General features: G+C 39.7%; 1 long non-coding RNA gene across 1 annotated transcript in view; it reads right to left on the bottom strand.

The window, feature by feature from the left end:
• LOC136874941 (uncharacterized) overlaps positions 1-19094 on the bottom strand; it is a 216593-nt gene that overhangs the window by 81841 nt on the left and 115658 nt on the right. The window contains exon 3 of the long non-coding RNA XR_010860321.2: positions 9485-9543. This is a non-coding gene — a long non-coding RNA (uncharacterized lncRNA). The remainder of the gene's footprint in view (positions 1-9484; positions 9544-19094) is intronic.

Here is a 19094-nt window from a genome sequence, read left to right as displayed (position 1 = left end):
AGACCATTCATCCAAGAACCAGGACAATTGTTTACATAAAGTGAAGTTTTGAAAGTGGCTGCTATACTGCTTAGAAATGTTACAGTTTCTGACGTATCGGATTCTTCCATTTATTACCCGGCTTTCTAAGCCTCTTAATTTTTTCACGGAGTTCATTGCAAAGTTAGAAATCTTTCATAATATCTATAGGATAAATCATCTCTCTCGGCTAGCAACATTTCATATAGTAAGCTAATGTCCAATACGTACCCATTTCCATCATACTTCGAAGGCTGGTCGACAGATTCTAAAATAAAGCACAGTCAGCCTGGCTATGACATGACATTGAGAGACTTTATGATCGAACAAATGAATGACTTTTGTTATCGTACTGTAAACTGACAAACAGGTCCGTTGGATTTCTCTTGCTGATTTCATAACACGCAGTCTAGTTACTCAGCTCAACTGCCTGTAGTACAAAATATCAATTATTAATCCACTGGATTTCAGTATTCACAATGATAAAATTATGAAAATATCATTCAGATCCAAGGTAAAATGGTTCAGAATAGCTCGTAGACATGTACTTCCGATAGACTGAGTAGAGTAGTTGGTTAGACACTTACCATATACAGAATGCTCCAGGTTACTGAAATTGATTCACAGTGCAGTCCTCTGGCATATAGGAGAGCTTAATTATAACAGATTATTCAAAATAGATTTACTGACACGTGAGGTAAATGAATTTAAGTGAAATATCTCATCACTGAAGAATCCACAAAATAATCCTAAATGTTAAATAATCCTACAACTCAACTCCTGCCTGCATTAAGAGACGCCTGATTACCAGAATTTTTGCCTGAGGAGATGTTCTTAAACTTGTCAGTAATTCTCACATTGAAACACTCTTTAAATGCAACCGACTGCATTTCGAGGTAACGTAGAATGTGGACGAGTTTTTATCGTAATATTTGTCCAAACGCTTCTATGTAAATTGGACCATATAACTTGCTTAGAAATACGAGTTTTATTAATATTCGGACTAAGAAAAATGAGAATTATAAATCTCTAATTAGTTAGGAAAGCCAAGTGATTCAGAACACTAAGAGTAAAATATGTGCACCTACTAACGGGTCTGCTTAAATGATACATACATTTCTTTATTCAACAGAGCACTGCGATGTATTCATATTCGTTTAATTAATCATCTGCCTAGTGATGGGACATTCCATTCATTTTACTGAATCGATTCATTTGATTCCGTTCACGTTACTGAATCAATACAGTGATCCGATTCACGGTAGTGATGGGACATTCGATTCATTTTACTGAACCGATTCATTTGATTCCGTACACGTTACTGAATCGATATAATGATCCGATTCACGGCACATTAGTCACCACTCATACTGCATCTGTGTAGTATGTGCTGGTAAGACAGCAGCAACAGCATTCAGTGCTCGCAGCTGCCATCTGGTCTGCATACTATGAACTCCTTTCTTAGAAAAAAATGCTAGTCACTGTAATACATCGAAGGTTTCCGGCGACGCAGGGTGGGAAAAGTTAGGACTAGGAAGGTAGCAGTCATGGCCTGAATTATGGTACAGTTCCAACATTTCCTGGTGTGAAAATGGGGAAACTACGGAAAACCATCTTAACGGCTGACGACAGTGGGATTCGAACCCACCATCCCCCGAATGCAAGTGCACAGCTATGCGATACTAACCGCACGACAACTCGCTCAGTCATTTTTGAAAATATGTATTTTTCTATCAGCTGAGGATTATTTTTAAATCGTCATATTTTGTATAGGCTATCCGAGATGTACAGTAGCCCGCTGGTTTTCTGATTCAACATACTGTGGTAAAGTTATTGCGTCTGTCCACCTATGATTGAAGTCTTGTGTAACGATGTGACATATGAATTGAGAGAATACTGAGCCGTTCTTTCCAATATAAAACAGGTACTTTTGAGTGGTCATGAGCATGATTCATACTCATAGGGCAGTCTAGAGTTGAGTTTAATTGTCAAATGTCAACTAAGTTATAATACTAAGATTAATTAAACTAATAAATAGTATAACTTAATAGCCTACCTACTTACTAGCTACTTCAGAATTATGTTTTGACTACCTTTTTTAACATTGCAAATAAATCCATCTATTATTTAAACCTCACTGTAAGAAGAGGACAGTGAATGCAAATGGATATTATTTTCAAATGAGCCGAGCTCGAGAGTCCATTATAGCATACGATTCTTTCAGTGAACCATGGCTCGCTGCAGCGGAAGCTCGGCTCTCCGCGTGTCCAGTGAGCCGATAAGGAGCCGTGTGTATCTTGTGTCTCACTGAGCCGTGTTCATTCACGATTCTTTCGGTGTGCCATGGCTCACTGTATGTCTCGCTGCAGCGGAAGCTCGGCTCTCCGCGTGTCCAGTGAGCCGATAAGGAGCCGTGTGCATCTTGTGTTTCACTGAGCCGCGCTCGTTCACGATTCTTTCGATGTGCCATGATTCACTGTCTCGCTGCAGCGGGAGCTCGGCTCCCCGTCAACGTCCAGTGAGTGCGCCACTCAGCACTGTCCGCTGGGAGTTAGCTGAATCGCGTGCCGTGAGCTCACCGTTCCTGTGAATCGATTCACTCGGACACTTGAATGAATTGATACACTGCTTCGAATCATGCATTCAGTAGCCAACACTAATTCACGGCACATTAGAGTCACCACTCCCATTGCATCTGTGTAGTATGTACTGGTAAGACAGCAGCAACAGCATTCAGTGCTCGCAGCTGCCATCTGGTCTTCATACCATGTACTCCTTTCTTAGAAAAAATGCTAGTCACTCTAATACATCGAAGGTTTCCGGCGACGCAGGATGGTAAAGGTCTTGGATTAGGAAGGTAGCAGCCATGGCCTTAATTAAGGTAGAGTCCCAGCATTTCCTGGCGTGAAAATGGCGAAACTACGGAAAATCATCTTAACAGCTGTCGACGGTGGGATTCGAACCCACCTTCCCCCGAATGCAAGCGCATAGCTACGCGATACTAACCGCACGTCCAACTCGCTCAGTCATTTTTGAAAATATTTAATTTTCTATCAGCAGAGAACTTTTTTAAAATCGTCATATTTGTATAGGCTACCCGAAATGTACAGTAGCCCACTGGTTTTCTGATTGAACATACTGTTGGTTAAGTTATTGCGTCACTCTGCTCACTTACTGTCCACATATGATTGAAAGTCTTGTGCAACGATGTGACATACGAACTAAGAGAATACTGAGCCGTTCTTCTCAATATAAAGTAGGTACTTTTGTGTGGTCATGAGCATGACTCATAGTCATAGGGCAGGCTAGAGTCGAATTTAATTAATGGTCAAATTTCTACTAAGTTATAATACTAAGATGCATTAAACTAATAAATAGTATAACCTAGTAGCCTACCTACTGACTAGCTACTTTAGAATTATGTTTTGACTACCTCTTTAACACTGCAAATAAATCCATCTATTATTTAAACCTCCCTGTAAGAAGAGGACAGTGAATGCAAGTGGGTATAATTTTCAAATTAGCTGAGCTCGAGAGTCTATTGTAGCTTACGATTCTTTCAGTGTACCATGGCTCTGTATGTATTGCTTCAGAGGAAGTTCGGCTCCCCTCCAATGTCCAGTGTACCGACGATGAACCGTGAGTGTGTTGTGTCTCACTGATCCGTGACTGCGTAATATTTTTTCGGTGTGCCATGGCTCACTGTATGTCTCGCTCGCTGCAGCGGAAGCTCGGTTCTCCGCCAGTGTCCAGTATGCGGATAAGAACCCGTGTGCATCTTGTGTCTCACTGAGCAGTGCTTGCGCACGATTATTTCGGCGTATCTTGATTCACTGCCTCGCTGCAGCGGAAGCTCGGATCCCCGCCAACGTCCAGTCCCGCTAGTGAGCCGTGAGTGTGCCACTCAACACTGTCCGCTGGGAGTAAGCTGAATTGTGTGCTGTGAGCTCGCCGTTCCTGTGAATCGATTCACTCGGACACTTGAATGATTCGATACACTGCTCCGAATCATGCATTCACTAACCAACACTACGATCTGCCGCAATTTAATATCGAACTTTATCACGCGCGTGGTGACGGACTGTAAATACTAAGTTATTATTTGATAATTAAGTAGGTAAAAGTGGAATATATGACACCTAAGAATTTTTAAATGTCAGCCAAATGTTCTAGGATTGCATCGCACGAACATGAATACTGAAGGCAAGTATCCAACCAGCTAAATTACGAAGCCGGTCTCACGTAAATCTGATAGTATTTAAAGGGCGGTTAAATGCGTAGCATTATTTACGTACATTGGAACGTGCCGTAAACGGCATTACCGGTATTATAGAATCAGTAGTGAAAAAAAGACCACTGAAACAAATTTATAAAAATTAATGAAATTTGATCATAACTTTCTTGTCAGGCACTTATTAACTGTGGGTGCACTAAAATCGATACATATTCAGAATAAAATGCTATGGTGCCGATTAGTTAAAAACTGTGTAGGCTACATGAGATGAAAAATGGCGTTTAGTAATAGAAACTGTACTGCAACTGCCAGCAGACATGTTAAATAGCCTTAGTTCACAGAACAAGAGTAAATAGACCACCCCATTAGTAAAGGATGGAAAGAGACCATGGCCAGAGACTTAACTCATGAATACTAGGAACAGTGTTACAACTAAACAGTGGATAGTTTTACTTCTTTGCATTATAAACCGCTGTTGTTTGTAGAAAGGTATTTACACAACCCCATGTTATTATAATTTTTATTCGTCTGTGTATAATGCTAAATATTGTGTGAATTCTCCGCAATAGGCTAATTAAGAAGACATTTTCTGTTTAAATATGCTTTGCGACGATGCGACATGAAAGGGTTAGGAGTGGAAAGGAATCAACCGTGGCCTTATTTAAGGTACAGCTCCAGCAATTGTCTGGATTGTAAATATGAGACCATGGAAAACCATATTCAGGGCTGCCGACTATGGTGTTCGAATCCACTATCTCCAGATTGCGATCTGATAGGTACCTACCTGAAGCCGCATGTCTAATTGATAGGTATCAAGAAGACTACCAACGGTTTGAAGAGTCAATTTAAGAGACGGATTTTCATCATGCTTGTTTTTTAAATGTAAGTTGTTTCCTTGAACTAAAGTCCTGTTAAGAAGGTTCACGCTTATTAAGTGGGCGTTAAAAGAGGTTTCAATGTATTTTAATCTGCTGTACGGGAGTACAGTATAATCTGGGTGGACTGAGGATGTCTCACATTATTGTTAAAAGTAACAGACATGAAAGTATCGATAATGACCGCTGGTACAAACGGGTGGAAACAATGGCAGGAGGGTACTCCGAATGAGGAGATGAAGGCTGCGTTAGGAGTGAACTCAATAGATAAAGCGGTCGTGGAGTCATGCGAAGTGAATGGGGAGGATGGGTTACGTAGGAGAATAATGGACTCGGTCATAGAGGGTAAGAGAAGTGTAAAGCCTATTTTTTATTCCTTTATTTTACAAAGCTACTTGACTTGACAGGATTACATAGGTGCTGCGCCACAACTGCAAGCACTGGACACGAAGATCACTGTAGCGGCATGGAGAGCCGCGCTGTTCGCATTGCACCTGGATGTCTTTCGCGGATGACAGATTGAAAGAGGTTTTTTAGATTCACGAGCTCTCGTTTTCTGGGTTGCAATTTGTTCCGATCTGACACCATTGGCAAATAGTTTGTCATAATTAATTAAGCAGAGAGTCATCTATATCATACAACACACGAGTCACGAGCAGGCATGGAAGAAGCTCCTATTTGCGTAATCTCCGATGATCCCTAGAGAATATCTAGTCCCTATTTATGTCTATATTTACACAGAGAAGACGGCAGTCCAAGAAGGGGATGTCCAAAATTTACACGAGTAAATCATTATTATTTCCTAGGATCAAAAAGACATCGGTTCTCTTTAGCGTATTATATTGGAAATCCTTTTAGCTTAATTTGACTTGGCATATTACATTAAACAAGTCGTCACTTCATCAGTAATATACACATGTCTAGTCATACATTGTATATTCCGAACAATACAGCATCTAGTTCTATTACCATAGGTTTCTCACTAATGTAAGCACTGAAATATGTATGCATATTTTCGGGTGACGACACAAAACAAGGGAACGTATAATCCTTCACAAGGGAACTGAATACAATCTTTGTTCTAGGCTAATTCAATAATTATTCTGCATTACTGTACTTCATGTGGAATGTTCTTTAATTAGAAATTCAGAATATTAAACTGATAAAAATGTGAACATATGCCTACGAAATTATTTTCCCTTCAATAATTGAAACATTCACACATTCACTGTAAGGCAATTAAATATGCTCTTTGTGTGTTATTTGTTCAAATAAAGCACATGTACTATGTATAGCACATTCCATTACTTTCTCTCTAACTCATCTATTTTTATACTCATTACGAAAAAGGGAAGTAGAAAAACATATATATGTCACAACTAATCTATAGTTATATTATATTTACCTCGTTTAAATGCTTTCTGCTCAGAACTCCTGTTAAATTCGAGGAAACATGAATTAGTAAGACTACTTAAGTATATCGATGGTGCGCGAGCAATACCCCATATCCCACAACCTCTTCCTATCCATTATTTTCCTTAAAACTGGTCACGCCTCCCAGCCACACATGGATATGCAGTCCATAATATCAATGTTCTTTGCGTTTCCTTTCTTTACGTCAATATGTAAAGCAAAATAATCATGAATGTACCTTATGTTAGGAATGAAAATTTTCCTGAAGTATTTACGCATTCCTACAGTATAATGCATTATTAGGTTCATTTTACTTTACACATTAGCAGAAGAAAATGAACACAACGGACGTTGCTCTGATGGACTGCGTATCCATTTGTGGCTGGGAGGCGTGACCAGTCGTAAGGAGGATAATACATCTCAAGAACGTTGTGGGATGCGAAGTATTGCTCGCGCACCGCCGATATACACCTATAAATAAAAATCATCTCTGTTAAAGATAATAATACCAACGGAGGGTGATAAAATGAAGAAGCACGGGTCGAATAGCTCAGACGGTAGATCTTTGACTTTCCGAGCCCAAGTTAAAGGATTCGATAATCGCTCAGTCGGATGGTATTTGACAGTGCTCAAATACGTCAGCCTCGTCGTCGTCAGATTCAATGTCACATGAAAGAATCAAGCGGAACAAAATTTCAGCACATCGAGATCTCAGAAAAGTCTACAAGTCGTTTGTAATACGTAAGTTCCATAACATTATGACAGAATATAGATGCTTCTATTCCTTGTAACATGGGAATTATACGGGAGAATTATATATATATATATATATATCACTACGTTTGACCTCCTTTTTTCCGCAAGAATTAATCTGAAGCTCGTTTCTGATGCAGGCTGCTCCACCCCAGGATAATAACGCCTATTACTCTCCAAAAGTATTACATTGGTTTCTAAATGTCTCTGTTTTCAGGAAAAAATCAGTTTAAACTCGGTTTACCAGACCTGTATCACATCAGCTACATAATCCCAACATAACATTTTATCTTTCTTATTATTATTATAATTTATTAAAAATGTTATATATACACCTTCAAATCAATGTTTGCTTTATCTTCAAAAGAAAATTTACCCGGTGTAATAAATCAACGCGTTCCTAGGATGTGCCAACGCACACACGAACTTCTTAACTTCCGACACATCTACAATAATTAATCGACTAGGAAATGATAACTAAATTTGAAAGAGCAAACACAAGAGTAATCGGTTCGAAAATAAACTAGTAACAGAAAAACGAATAAGTAAAGGTGATAAAAAAGTAGGAAATATTTAATTAAGTGTAACCTATGAGATAAAATAATGTGAAAGTAGCAGAGAACTTTTTTGTGTTGGGATGGAAAAATAACTGGAGATGCTGAATTAAATATTAGGCCTACTACTGAATAACAACAAAGGAGGCAACAACACGGGTTAGTTATTAAATTGTAAATCAAAGGAATACATTTCCTCAATAACATTAATAGTCAAATACTGGGTGTATGAAAATTAGATACTTCCACTTCTAGGGATGAAAGATGAGACCAAAACAAACGTTATTGGGAGGGGGGGGGGTGAATCCATGGGTCTGAAATGAATTCATGAGTGAAAAAGTCTGAAAATATACTGTAAGGGTGTAAATTAATTACGAATCTCGTTCTTCAAACACTTTAAGTGTTATATATCCTGTTAAACCTGCCATGATGACAAAATGCAATGTCTGTGCTGCGACAACATGAAGCAGGTTTTCGTTCGTTCAGAACAGAGTGAGATAGTGTAGGAGACCCCAGTGGAATCAAGGAAGAGCTTGTCACTCGGTTTCCTAGATCTGCGAACTCTCTACAGCATATACCTGGGATGTTTGAATGTGTACGACAGGCCAGTGGCACGCCTTTGTAGAGCGTGTATTGAAGCAGTAGAACGCACTTTTGAAAGATTGCAATTAGATTGACAAGTGATAGTTTTATCCTCAACCACATCAAAATGCACTCCAACTATTGATCTCCGAACTATGGAAATTTAATTAATATACATGTTTTTGGCTCTTTTATCATCCCGAGTATCCTGAATATTGAATTTTGGTACACTATTTATATCAGTAAAACGTTCACTACTAGATTTCCCCTCAGTATGATTGAGGAAGAAATACATACGGTTTGATATCAATGTTGATGATGTATATTATATAAACACACATCAACAACGAGCATTTCTTTAGTTTACTTTCATCACCGAGTGAATCATATTAGAAATAATAATAGAGCTCAGCTACCGTGTGCAGCCATATTGATTCGAAACCATTAAGCCTGCCTCCGAATAAATGTTCATGGTCCGTTTGGCAGAGATATACAGTAGATCTCTGCTGGGCGATCCATGGTTGAATTTTAATTAATTTAGTCGGGTTAACACCAAATATATCACCAGACATCTCCTCACATAATGACGTCGTATGACATGGAGCGTTTAATTGACTTTCCTCCACCCTTCGCAAATCATATTACCCATGTTGGGTAATCTTTGGATTTTTACCATTGACCCCCAGAGAAAGCTACTATATATACCGGGTGATTAATTTAAAAGTTCAGAGCGGAGTGCCGAGGATTAGGCGCGCTGGGAAGCGGAGACAGTGAGCGCAGTGCCCGCAATGACAAGCAGGCATAGTCGGCTCAAAGAAGCGGCATGATTACACCTGAAGAAACTAAACGAAACCGAACTCACCGGCAACATGAATGCCCTGGACAAATAAGTAAATGAATAAACAAATAACGAAATCAACATGAAAATAAACTGAACTCGCCAGTAATAAATAAATAAATAAATAAATAAATAAATAAATAAATAAATAAATAAATTAAATAAATAAATAAATAAATAAATAAATAAATCACCTATGGAATTAAACTGAACTTACCAGTATTTACAGACGATGCTGAAAGTGATCTCTTTCAGCTGCAATGCAAGCTTCACGTCCTGAAATGAGATTTCGAAACACACTTTGTAGTTCATGGACACCGATAGAACGCACAATGTTCTTAATTTCAATTTTTAATTCCTCTGCAGTTCGAGGATTATTCCTGTAAACTTTTCCTTTAATATTTTCGCATAGATAAAAATCACATGTGCTTAAATCAAATGAACGAGCGGGCCATAAGGCTTTACTGATGATCATCATCGAACACTTCCCGTAACCGTCGCATAGAGCTACGCGCCGTATGGCCGTTGCACTATCCTGCTAGAAATAGCCGTACCTTTTCTCTTCTTTAGTCTGTTCAGCATGGTTCCAGAATGTTGCGAATATAACGGTCAGAAGTAATCATTTCCTGAAAAAATATCGTAGCGATAATTCGTCGGGCACTGATAGCGCACCACACACCCACCTTCACATCGTGCAGAGGTCTCGGCTGTAAAATGTTCGGGTTGTCTGTATCCCAGTTTCTACTGTTATGTGAATTGACATATCCACTCAAATGAAACCAGGCTTCGTCGCTCATAAAAAGAAAGTTCGGATCCACAATACCGTCGTGGACACTATTCGTTAGCCAATTGCAAAATCGTATTCTTGCATTGAAATCTGTTAGCAGTATGTTATGGACTGAACGAGTCCGATAAGATCGTAAATGTAACAATTTTGTTGCATTACGTGCTGAAGAAGTTGAAATACCACTTTCCTGAGCTACTCTCCGAAGCGACTTATGTGGACTGACCTGAAGTCTTGCCCGTATATCTTCTAACTCTCCCGTGTGAGAGCTGTTTCCCTTCGCTTCTTTCTCTTATTGCTTACGGAACCAGTACTACGCCACATATAAACGAGCTGATGCACGTGAAGTTTTGGTGGTACTGTCGCACCGGGAAATTGTCTACGGCATTTTAGAAGGCACCTTTCAACTGGTTTCCTCTTCTTGTGTAAATAACAGTCGACCAAATATATTATTTTCTCTATAGTATATTCAACCATCGTGATAATAACCTCACAACACACCTTAAAAGTCCAATAGTATCTAGCGAACTGAGGGACAGAGTGCTAAACAGCTGCGCGCTGGCAGTGAACACTATTTATCTCGCCAGTGTTGACGGAAGCCATATGGAGCTCGCTCGAGAATGTCCACGGCATTTAGGTTTATTTAGAGATATCTGTTTATTTTGTAAGTGAACTGCCCGAAAGCTAGTTGGGTCCTTGTGTACTACTACCAAAGTTTATATGGTGATAGGATAATTCTAAAACCCGATTACGGTGGTATAATAAGACCTATATGGCACAAAGGTGCTGTTGCTGCACGACTGACCCTTCAAGTAACATATTTCATTCCACCCACATACACTGGTCGTGTTCTGTCATTACTCAATATTACCTATATCTCAGCAGATTTATTTATATCACAGTCATACATCGGAGCGAGACTTCAGTGGAAGCTATACTTTTCTCTGGTCTAGGCCAGGTGACAAATACAAAACAACAGTACATCTATAAAGAGATAGTAAGACATTTGTAATTTTGTTCTAGGGAAAATCTTGGCCCTGCTACATTTCTACAATAATTAGTTGTTATGGAACACACATTTCATTATCGAGGGCCAAGAATATGTAAAGATTTACCCTTTTGGCTACTTGCTTTACGTCGCACCGACATAGATAGGTCTTATGGTGACGATGGGACAGGAAAGGGCTAGGAATGGGATGGAAGATATAGCCCCAGCATTTGGCTGGTGTGAAAATGGGAAACCACGGAAAACCATTTTGAGGGTTGCCGACAGTGGGGTTCGAACCTACTATCTCCCGAATACTGGATACTGGCCGCACTTAAGCGACTGCAGCTATCGAGCTCGGTAAGATTTACCCTAAACATTCTGTAATGGTCTCGTGGCCTGAAAATGAAGATTATTTTTCTGTATTATTTAAGAAATTGCTGTTAGATCCCTTCCATAATTAGGACAGTTTTGTAAAATTTAGTACGTTCAATTTAAAATTAATTCTCTTTGATTACAATCGTTGAAAGAACTGAAGGTTATTCGTCGTCACGAATATTGAAATTACTAAGTTGTGTCTACGCGCTCATTTATCAACGTCAGCGTCTACTGTCTGTTACTGGACTTCTTTAATTGTAAAATTCTATATTGAGCGTGATTACCTTGACTACTTCACAGGAAACAATGACTTGAGTTTTTCTTCTAACTAAGGTCGATAATCACAGGTATGCGTGTCTCACGTCGAGCTTTGGTAAGTTGTTAGCTCAGCATATTGATTGTCCTTTATGCTCCCACCTCGTTAATCACAGTACTTCTTCTTGACAGTCACTTCTCAGTCTATGTGTCTCAACGGTTACTCCAAAATTACTGGAAGTCATTTACTTACGTGACATGGGGACCTATGGAGGAGTAGAATGTAAAGACTTCCGTTATTCACAACCCCATGATTAACACGAGAACCATCCCCAATGAACAGTCGAGTTACATGATAAAACTCATCACCACCACATCAATGCAGGATGCTCGTAACATTAACTACATCCGTTTAACCCTTTGAGACGCAGTAGGCCTATACAATTTAACAGACACTGACTTTGGTGCTACATATGACAAGTCTTAGGGTAGGCAATAAGAATGTACATATTAAATATCTTCAAAGTTATTAAAGACGTTGATATTCGGTTTTCATATTCTTGAAAATAAATTTTTTTGGGGGTATTTATGCCTAGAAAAACCGCTAGCCTATTTGATAATATTTCTGACCAGAAAGGTTCTGTATCTAATGGTCAGTATTGCATAAACTACATAAATGTAATAGAACCAGCTATTATAAGATCTGCGGCTGTGAAAGCCTTTTTTTGATACATCAATGTATTTTCGTTCTGCGATACATGTGCTGCGGGTCAGTATATCCCCCTCAATATTGTCACAGAACGGAATTTCGAGGGGCAACGGTGATATTCCTCTTTCTAGCGAGCTTACTATTTTAATAATATCCCATAAGAATTCCTTTCTCATTTGAGAAGATTTTCCTCTAATGCTACACCCTTTGTGTGTTTTTTCTGATACTGTTACCCAGTTTAATAAATTTTCACCGGGCGAGTTGGCCGTGCGGTTAGAGTCGCGCAGCTGTGTGCTTGCATCCGGGATATAGTGGGTTCGAATCCCACTGTCGGCAGCCCTGAAGATGGTATTCCGTGGTTTCCCATTTTCACACCAGACAAATGCTGGGGCTGTACCTAACCATATGTTCGCGCGCGGCTAACACGTGAGTTGTGAGGCCCCCGAAGAAAGTAAAAATAGGAGGGGTAAAACAGTGAAGTGTGCATTGAAACTGTGCTTGTGTTCCGTGTGTGAAGTGTGTTTTACCGATAGCTAAGTACCACGTACGAAAAAGCTGTGGTTTCATCATAACTTTAAATTATCGATTGCTTTGTGAAGTAGCGTCATGCCTGCATCCAAGCCCAGAGGAAGTGCTGCCAACCCTAGCGTGGAGGACACCATTCGGCGCGTACTCCAGGAACCGGACGTAGCGAAGGTGCTAGCCGATGCTGTTGCAGCCAGCATAGAAACTAAAATTTTAAATAGAGTGGAGGAGACTCTGTCCGAGTTAAAGAGTTTAAATTAAGAACTTAGAAAACAACTCAGTTTAAAGGACAGTGAAATTGAACAACTGAGGCAAAGCTTGAAGGACCTAAGGACATCGTCTAAGGAAGAAATTATCTCTCGGACTGATGACCATGAGCATTACCAGAGGAAAGACAATCTGCGAGTGTTTGGTGTGCCTGAGACTGAAGGGGAAGACACTGACCAGCTTGTACTGGATGTTGCACAAAAAGTAGGGGCTGGCATTCAGTTAGTCGATATTTCGCGCAGCCACCGTGTTGGTCCGAAGGCGGGGCAGAAATCTCGTCCGATAATAGTTAAATTTGTGTCATGCAGAGACCGCAGCAGACTGTTTCATAACAAGAGGAAGCTTAAAGGGAGTGGGGTCACCATCCGGGAAGATCTGACGACCTGCCGGCTGAGCACCCTTCGTGCAGCAGTGGAGCTCCATGGACTGCGTAATGTGTGGACCAGGGACTGCACAGTAATCATTCGCAAACCAGACGGCAACAAAATCTGAGCAAAACGGATGGAACAGATCACATTGTAAATATTAAGATAGCATTATTTTCCATAGTTACGAAACTCCGCTGCCCATTATTCTGAACTGTAACTTTGATATTTCAGTATTACTATATCTTACCTTACTATATATAACAATGGATGTATGCATGTAAATGACACATCTCCTCCTAAACCACTGGAGCAATTTCAATCAAATTTTGAACACTTAGTATTAATGCTATCCGGAGACGAGCACTGTGGGGGTAAGCCACCACTAGCCCCCTTAGTGGTGCGGGGTTAGGGAGTTCAGGTAAAAACATAATCGAAAATAGTGTCGAATCCATAGTTTTAGGGGTCGCTGAGGTGAATAGTGGCACTCCCGATTTTTAAAATAAAATTTCTGCTCCTATTTGGGTGGGGGGCGAGGGGGGACTGATGATGGATGTATGTGTGTAAATGACACATCTCTTCCTAAACCACTGGAGCAATTTCAATCAAATTTTGAAACTTATTCTTTGCTATCTGGAGACGAGCACTGTGGGGGTAAGCCACCTCTAGCCCCCTTACGGGAGGGGGTTAGGGGGGTCAGGTAAAAAATAATTGAAAATAGTGTCGAATCCATAGTTTTGGGGGCCGCTGAGGTGAACAGTGACACTCCCGATTATTTAAAAGTCAAATTTCTGCTCCCATTTGGGAGGGGGGCGAGGGGGTGTGATATATAAAATTAATCGAAAATAGTGTCAAATACATAGTTTTCGATTTCGCCGAGGTGAATTGTACACTTCGAAATTTTAGTATCAGGAGACAAACCACGTGGGGGTAGGACACACCAGGAACCCTTAGGGTCGGGGGCGGGGCGAAGGGGCTGAGATATAAAAATCATCGAAAGTAGTGTCGAATCCATACTTTTCGGGGTCGCTGAGATGAATAATACAGTAGCACACCGGAATTTTTTAAAGTTCAGCCCCCTTCGTGGTGGGTGACAATTGGAGAGTGATATATAAAAATAAACGAAAATAATGTTGAATCCTTAGTGGTCGGGATCGCTGAGATGAATGTGAGACCCCGAATATCTTACAAGTCCAAGTTAATCCCCCTTTCTGGAGGGGGGTGAGGGGGATTCAGATTCTAAAATAATCGAAAACGTGTCGAAGCCATAGTTTTCCGGGTCGCTGAGATGAATAGTAACATTCCGGATTTTTAAAGTCCAGCTTCAGCCCCCTTTGGCATAGACGGTGAGAAAGGTTAAAAAAAAAATTATCAAGATGCCCCCCTTTGGCATAGAGGGTGAGAAAGGGTGAAAAAATAAATTGTCACGAATGCCCAAGGTAATGGACGTGTGTATGTTCTAGTATGACTTTCAAGTATGTCTTACTACCCGGAAAACATACTGTGGGAGTAAGACGCCCCTAGAACCACTTCGGAAGCGGGTGAAATATGTAATCCATATAAATAAATAGAAGTCAGTTTGGCGCGATCTATACATACTGTACTATACATATATAAATTAAGGCATAAAAATGAAAACAGGTGTGAATTAATGAGACCATTTTAGGCATCCTAGAAACTTAAAACTTGGTACCAGACAACCTGATGACTTCAGGATCCCTAGAAAAATCTAAAATTCTCAAAATTCTCTGAGAGGGACACGTTGGGGTTTTCAAATCTGCATAAGAACACAGTCGGTGATATATATCCTGAACAATAACCTGTAGGTTTCATGGGGTTAAACGTTTCCTGAAAGCCCTAATTTTTAATCCCCTTCCCCATATCAAGATGGCAGCACAATCTTCCAGACGAGTTAGAAAATATAAATTTGGCAAAATTATAGCTTTTTGCCTGTAAACGATGGAACATTTACGAGATGTTTACAAATTTTAATTTTTACCCCCCAAAAATATTGAAATATGGAGGCAATTTTAATGACGGTGCAGACCTTCCTTTCGAGGTATTTGGTGGCTAAACGGTAAGTCGTATCACAAAACGGATGGCACAATCTCCGTTCAATTTGGAGTGATCTACAACTTTGGTCCTATGACTTTTTGTCGTCTCTCTATCCCTTATGTTAAATTTGGCTCTATTTCTGGATTTACGTATATATTACACTTTGTACACGTATAATTGATGCTTTGATTCACTTATAGGAAAGAGGGTATCATCAAATTCTACACGAATATTGGCCCACCAGACAAATTCTATGTTTGAAGCTGTCGCATAAGTATTTGAAAAGTAATTCACTGTGTGAAAACCTTACACAAATTTCACCCTATTCAACGTTTCTAAAGTAATCTTGCCTTTAAATAAATTAGATACGAGGGCACGGATGACACAATCTCCGTTCAATTTGGAGTGATCTACAACTTTGGTCCTATGACTTTTTGTCGTATCTCTATCCCTTATGTTAAATGGCCATAGGGCCAGCTATTCAGATAGCTAACTTGGGCCAGAGTCGTCTTTTTATACAATCCGTTTTTCAATATGAATGCACCGTTTAGCAGCAGTTATTCTGTAAATGAAGGTGAACATGCATATACTTCGTATGTCGATCTACATTTATTAATTTAAGTCGATATTTAGCGATCTACAAAGAGGTGTGTCTTACATTGTAATTAATACTTTACAAATCAATAGTGACTCTCAGCAGGAGGGCGTCTGCTGTTGTAATCAGTACTCCCCACATCGACTTTAACTAGCAATAGGAATAGGGTAGTTCTCCAACGCCTGTGTACCATAGTAATGCATAATTCCCTTCTTGATTTGAATAGCAGAAGGCAAGGGAGCGTGCATTTTTTTAAAAACTCTTTTACCTGATTCTCTTTATCATTAGGTATAGGTGCCCCCTATTATAAACAAATTTACCCATCAAAATGTGACTGACGTTACGCATAGTGAATTGCGGCAGACAAGTGGACCTGTCGTTATCATCACAACTCTGCAACCCGCACTTCACATTGGAAACGACGTCTGTGGACCTCCCTATGCTTTTCCTTGGATAACGCCAAGAGACGTGCAATAAATTTTTTTATTCACTTCATGTACAGCAATTTACTTCGATATCCGTATACATTGTAGAATACGGTAGCGAAGCACGGGTACATTTGCTAGTTATTTGTATATACCTTTCCTATTCGTAACACTTCATTTTGCATTTTAATTAACTTTTGAATTTAACTAAATACCTGTGGACTGAACATACATACATACACACATACATACATACATACATACATACATACATACATACATACATACATACATGTATTTGCGTTCTTATTTTTTGTTATTATTAATGTAACATTTCTTTATTTTTGAAGGCTTTTGTGCTACCACTTCCTAAAAGTCAAACGCCTTCGAACGTGGGAGACTATCGTCCAATCTGTATTTTATCAGCTTTATCTAAAATCTTAGAATATATAGTCCATACACAAAAGTCAGAGTACCTTCAAAGTGCGGTTTCCGACAAGGACATAGTACAACTACAGCCTTACTCAAAGTGACTGAGGACGTTCGACAAGAAATAGACAGAGGACGAGTCACAGTTCTACTACTACTATATTACAGTAAAGAAGCTTTCGACAGCGTAGACATTGACATATTACTAGTAAAACTGAAGGCTCTACATTTTTCTCAGAGTACGATTGCTTGAATGCGTTCCTATGTTCACGGACGTCAACAATGTATGAAAGGTAATAATGGAATCGTTTCCTCGTGGCGCCACGTGAATAGAGGAGTTCCTCAAGGCTCTGTACTTGGACCTGTTGTTTTCGCACTCTTTGTGAATGACATATCATCGAATTTAAGACATTGCAGATACCACATGTACGCTGACGACCTTCAACTCTACATAGACTCTACAACACAAGACATTCAGGAAAATATAGACTTACTAAACATTGACTTACAGTCTGTTAGTGAATGGTCTGTTGCCCACGACCTGCAATTGAACCCTACAAAGTCGCAATTAATCCTTCTTGCCCATCAAAATCAAATAGCAAGTGTTAATAAACGTCCATTGGCAAGTTTAATCCTTCAGAATGTTGCAATTCTTTTTGTACCACAAGTGAAAAACCTTGGCGTTATCATGGACCAACGCATGACTTGGTCTGGACATATCTTACATATCTGCCAAAAGGTCTTCTCTGCTCTTCATTCTTTATATAAATATAAATATATATTTCCAATAAAATTTAAGTAGAAATTAATCGAGGCTCTTGCAATGTCACATTTCGACTATTGCGATGTTGTTTTCAATGATGTGAGGCCACTGTTGCCTCTAAGGCTACAACGCACACAAAATGCATGTGTGAGGTATATATGCAATCGTATCATCATCTTTCCTAGAACTGGAGTGGTCGCGACTCCACGTTCGCCGTAATCATCATACTTTGTCTCTCCTCCACCGAATCCTTACTACATCTTCCCCATCATACCTTTCTTCGCGTTTTCATTACTTCCCAAATGTGCATAACAGAGATACAAGGGCTCAAACATCAAACCTGCTCGTCATTCCTCACCATCGAACTGCCACATATAATAACTCATTTTCTGTGTTTGCCACCCGAGAGTGGAATCGTTTACCGGATGACGTCAGAGGAATACCAACCACAAGGTCATTTAAAAGAGCGTTAAGAGGTACAGCCGGATACGAATAAACTGTGTATTTCTAGTCTTTTACTAGTGCATTACTACTAGCTATTATTATTATTATTGTTACTGTTATTATTATTGTAAGTATGTTTATCTCACTGGGGTGGAAATTTATTTCTGTTAAAAAGTATTTAGATTGTCTTTAACTGTGCTATACTTTCGTATTAATTACAGTAGTGTTAACTTTGATTTTGTGTACAAATTGGTTTAGTGTAAGAGAAGGCCCGATGGCATCTATCTAATTAAGGCCACGGCATTTCCTATCCAATCTATCTATCTGTGTCGGAGGGACGTGAAGCAAATAGAAAGATTGTCTTGGCAGATTAAATTTAAATGTTTCTTTTTCCTGATCCCGTATTTGTAGTTTCCATGGAACGTTTATGGACTCTGCCCCGTGCATTTTAATGTTATTCGTTTACTTATCACTGAAGTTCCACTGCAAGCTCCCACAGCGCTTCGCTTTGTTTATGAAGTATTGCGATGTTCGTTTCCCTTTCAACTGCTAATACCGGGCGAGTTGGCCGTGCGGTTAGAGGCGCGCGGCTGTGAGCTTGCATACGGGAGATAGTAGGTTCGAATCCCACTATCGACAGCCCTGAAAATGGTTTTCCGTGGTTTCCCATTTTCACACCAGGCAAATGCTGTGGCTGTACTTTAATTAAGGCCACGGCCGCTTCCTTCCAACTCCTAAGCCTTTCCTATCCCATCGTGGCCATAAGACCTATCTGTGTCGGTGCGAAGTAAAGCCTCTAGCAAAAAAAGTCAACTGCTATTTTTCTGTGATCTATCTTAGATCTGTTT

The sequence above is a fragment of the Anabrus simplex genome, chromosome 1, assembly GCF_040414725.1.
Source record: "Anabrus simplex isolate iqAnaSimp1 chromosome 1, ASM4041472v1, whole genome shotgun sequence".
In the NCBI taxonomy this organism is placed as follows: Eukaryota; Metazoa; Arthropoda; class Insecta; order Orthoptera; family Tettigoniidae; genus Anabrus; species Anabrus simplex.
Note: the sequence above shows the minus strand (reverse complement) of the source record. Positions and strands in the feature narration are given on the sequence as shown.